The sequence below is a fragment of the Nicotiana tabacum genome, chromosome 22 (assembly GCF_000715075.1).
Source record: "Nicotiana tabacum cultivar K326 chromosome 22, ASM71507v2, whole genome shotgun sequence".
NCBI lineage: Eukaryota > Viridiplantae > Streptophyta > Magnoliopsida > Solanales > Solanaceae > Nicotiana > Nicotiana tabacum.
In genome coordinates this window covers 44,312,879-44,317,938 of record NC_134101.1, presented here as the reverse complement: position 1 = coordinate 44,317,938, position 5,060 = coordinate 44,312,879, and the positions used below count along the sequence as shown (strand labels likewise).

Sequence of the window (5,060 nt, the reverse complement as noted above, 5' to 3'; positions counted from 1 at the left end):
CCTACACCAGAAGCTTCCCAAATACATCCTCCCTTTCCACTTCCTACATAATTTCCATTAGTTTTTTCTCCTTCAAGCTAGTCAGGGGCTCAGGAATTTGAAATAAGATGTTCAAAAACCAAATGTAAATAATAAAATAAAATCAAGTAAATTTGAGAAAAATGATATGAACTGTAAAAGGAGCCATCAGAAATCAAAGTTCATCCCCAGAAGCTTTAGGCTATGGTACTGTCCGCATCATAGTTTGATCTTTCTACAAGAGAGATCAAATCACGCGGCTCCCCCCTATGAATAAAAAATTCATTTATTGGTAAATCGAAAAGAATGTATAAGAGCTCAGAAACAAAAATGGGTATGAGAAATTTATCATCACTCAAAAAATAAATTTTGTAAGAGTGGTGCATGACTATCTCCAGATCTCATCACAGCTCTTAAAATATAAACGAAAAATTGTAACAAGAAACTATAGGAAAGGGAGAAATTGTTGGAAGCCATGGTTATAGGCGGAGTAGGCAAGATTTCAATTTTTGTGAAACATACATATATGACATCTTGCCACTCCGCTCACACCAAAAGCTTCCCAAAAACCCTAATCCTGCGACTTTCACATAATACATGATGGAAACGATTTTCTGTGTGTAGATATTTACATCGCCGATGCCCCTTTATATAGAACAAAAAAAAATATGGTGAAGAGCGGCTGGATAAAAACCCTAATTCAAAGTTTACCATCATATCCTCCTAAATTCCCCGTTATTACAAAATGAAAAGAACAGTATCCTCGTTTATTAACTCTTACAACTACCACAAGACGTAAATGGAAAAAATATTGGTAAAAAGCACTTTATTTTGTAATGGGCATTACAATTTACAATTTACGAGGTTTTAGGTTTTTTGGCCTTTTACAATGTTGAATTTAAAAAAATATTTTTTTAATATCTCTTATGTGTAAATAAAAGATTTCTTATGTGTAAAAGTAAATCTCTCATGTGTAAAAGAAGAGGTAGTGTCATAAAACTAAAAACAAGTTTGTAAAATGCCAAAAAACTAATTGACCAAATATAGGTTAGTGTAAGCACTTAAATGTGAGCTTTTAGAATGATATGGCCATTTACAAATTAAATTTAAGTAAATGTCCCTACCTCTTTTAATATTTTCTTTTTCAATTATTTTTCTTATATATTTTCTTATGTGGCAATATACAAGCCTACCTTTGCAAACTCCAAATGTCAAAGGACATATTTGTAAACCAAAATCAAACACTTTTCCTTTACAATAGGAAAACTTCTCTAGATTCTCCATTTTTTGTGTTTTCTAGTCCTTTATGTTCTAAGATCCCCATTATTTCTTGTCCAAGCTCGGAAAAAATGAGGCAACTCAATTTTTTTTTTGTTCCACTCGAATTTGTCAAAGCTGGGAAAAATGAAACATAAATTCTTGTTTCTCTTGTTTTCATCCAGGCCCTTCCTAAATCCATGTGAATTCCTCTTCGTAGTTTTTCATTTCACCAGGCCCGTGAAATGATTTGACTTCCACAATTCAACAAGACTAGGGATATCAATTGATGTCGAATTTGCTGCTCGAAATACAAATATAGCTTGAGGACTTTGTATCGATTGTGATTGATGTTTTTCTTCTCCATTTGTATTTTACGTTTGAAGTTAATAATATTTCTCAAATGTTTAAAAGTCTTAAATTGCTAACATGATCATGAATTCTCGCAGCAATTTAGACTCACCCTGAATATGTTCGCCTTCCTGGCTTGGACTATATATATATATATATATATATATATATATATATATATATATATATATATATATATATCTTATGTTCATTCTAACTAGTTTAGAGTTTATATATGATCTCTTATGTTTTGTTGTAAGATCTTTTATATAACTAGTTTAAAGTTTATATTTGATCTCTTATATTTATTCTAATTTCTCTCGTGTTTAAAGTTAATGATCTCTAATGTTTTGCGGTAAGATCTCTTATATAACTAGTTTAGATCTCTTATGTTTTGCTGTAAGATCTCTTATATAACTAGTATAAAGTTTTTGCTAATGTACTAGTTAAAAGTTTTGTAAAATCTCTTATATAACTAGTTTAACGTATATATATGATCTCTTATGTTTATTCTAATATCTGTTGTGTTTAAGTTATGTTATAAGTTTCATTGTTAATTAATCGTTATTATTTTCTTATAACATCTTATAATTTAATTAATCGTTATTATTTTCTTATAACATCTTATAATTTAGGGATCTTTACATAAATAGCCGGTCATATTCATTGTTTACTCTTTTTAGCCATATGCATAGATTATACATTCATTATACACAATTATACACATATAATATATAAATTATATATACATTATACCTCCACCGGCTATTTTTAGTTTAAGCGGTTGGGTGGACGGCTATTTGGGTTAATTATTCTATAATTGAATAGCAATATACATATATTTCCCTTGATAGGTATGAGATTATGAAGCAATAGATGTGTTTGAGGAGCGGTTAGGCAAGGCTGAGGAGTATTTAAAGACACATTCAAAAAAGGTGAAAAATCGTTGGATAATATTAATGGAAGTAAAACTTACTCTGCAGATGTTTTGAACCATCCAATTGCTGTCAAATGTTTAAATGTTTAGAATCTAATTATCTCCCATGTTATACATATATTTTCTCATATGCTTTATTCTAAAATTTCTTTTGTTAAGTTCATTAGTATCTTGCAATTTATAATCTCATGTGTAAGAGATCTAATATTTAGTCGTAAGAGATCTCTTATACTTTATATATCAATCTCTTGTGTGAACAGAAATATCTCCTATATAGCAGCAGAAGAATCTCCTGCATTTTATATTAATATCTTCTACAGTTTACTACACAAATCTCCTGCTTCAAATCGCCATGGTCGCAAGAGATCTATATCAAGGTCGTAAGAGATCATTAGTTATTCATAAGAGATTAAGACCATAATATACACATTATCTTTCTTTCATTGTAAATTGGAGTTAGTATGGATAATTACTTGACAAGCATGATCGCACTTACTACTAACTAAATTTGGAAGTTTCAAAAAGATAAATTGTGTTGTAGTTAAAAAAATAGTAAATATAATAAAGGATGACCACTGAATATAACTTGAGAGATCTATTCATGGTCGCAAGAGAGCTGTATCATGGTCGTAAGAGATCATTATTTTTTTCATAAGAGATTTAGACCATAATATACGCATTGTCTTTCTTTCGTTGTCATTTGGGATTATTATGAATAATTACTTAACAAGCATGATCGCACTTACTACCAACTGAATTTGGAAGTGTCAAAACGTTAAATTGTGTTTTAATTAAAAAATAATAAACATAATAAAGGGTGACAAATAAATATAACTTGAGAGATCTACTCATAGTCGCAAGAGATCTATATCATAGTCGTAAGAGATCATTAGTTGTTCATAAGAGATTAAGACCATAATATATGCTAGGGGTGTCGATGGTTTAGTTCGGCCGGTTATTTTATAAAATTTATACCATATCAATTTTCGCTTATTCTATTATGTATAACCAAAATTAGACTTTTCGAAACCATCATAATCATGTCGGTTTCTCTTCGGTATCGGTACAGTTCGGTTAATTTTCAGTATTTTTTTAAAATATCATATAAAATTCACTAGTAGAAGTAGAATGCAATAACATGTGTTCTTTTCGAATATCCATTGACACCCCTAATATACGCATTATCTTTCAACAAAATTTAGACGTTTCACTAAGATAAGTTGTATTTTATTAAAAAATAATAAACATAATAAAGGGTAACCACTAAATATAACTTGAGAGATCTACTCATGGTCGCAAGAGATCTATATCATGGTCATAAGAGATCATTAGTTGTTCATAAGAGATTAACACCATAATATACGCATTATCTTTCTTTCGTTGTAACTTGGAGTTATTATGAATAATTACTTAACAAGCATGATCGCACTTACTATCAACTAAATTTAGACGTTTCATTAAGATAAGTTGCGTTTTATTAAAAATAATAAACATAATATAGTGTGACCACTAAATATAACTTGAGAGATCAACTCATGGTCGCAAGAGATCTGTATCATGGTCATAAGAGATCATTAGTTGTTCATAAAAGATTAACACCATAATATACGCATTATCTTTCTTTCGTTGTAACTTGGAGTTGTTATGAATAATTACTTAACAGGCATGATCACACTTACTATCAATTAAATTTAGACGTTTCATTAAGATAAGTTGCGTTTTATTAAAAATAATAAACATAAGAAAGTGTGACCACTAAATATAACTTGAGAGATCTACTCATGGTCGCAAGAGATCTGTATCATGGTCGTAAGAGATCATTATTTGTTCATAAGAGATTAAGACCATAATATACGCATTATCTTTCTTTCGTTGTAACTTGAAGTTATTATGAATAATTACTTAACAAGCATGATCGCACTTACTATCAACTAAATTTAGACGTTTCATTAAGATAAATTACGTTTTAATTAAAAAATAATAAACATAATAAAATGGTGACCATTAAATATAATTTTGCTAAATATAACTTGTTTACTACACTTTCCTTTTCAATTTCATATGCATCCTCAAGTAAACAAACTTTCAATGTTGGCCGAGCACCCCATTCATCAACAATTGTCAAATAGGACTTTAAATCAAAATCATCCCCTATTGGAGCATACAAAGTCTCTTGCCAAGTTTTATCCAAAACCATTGGCTTGTAACTCATAATAATATTTTTCGGATTATATGATATCTTGCATCGCTGACATATTATTTTTACCAAATCATTATAACGTACTCCTTGGCGATAATGAATCACCCTATCAATTTTCTTCTCCTTAGACTCAAACTCAATGTAAATAGTCAAATCACCCATTGATATCTACATATATTGATCACTTGTAAACAAAAATAAAAGTCATTTAATATCAATCTCTTGCATTTTATAATAGCAACCTCCTACGTTTAATATGCAGATCTCTTATGCTTTATATTTTAAATCTCATATGAT

General features: G+C 29.5%; 1 non-coding gene across 1 annotated transcript; it reads right to left on the bottom strand.

The window, feature by feature from the left end:
* Window positions 1-332: 332 nt before the first annotated feature.
* Window positions 333-431, bottom strand: LOC142176897 (small nucleolar RNA Z221/R21b). The gene has a single exon (XR_012705701.1). It is a non-coding gene; the product is annotated as a small nucleolar RNA Z221/R21b (small nucleolar RNA).
* Window positions 432-5,060: the final 4,629 nt, after the last annotated feature.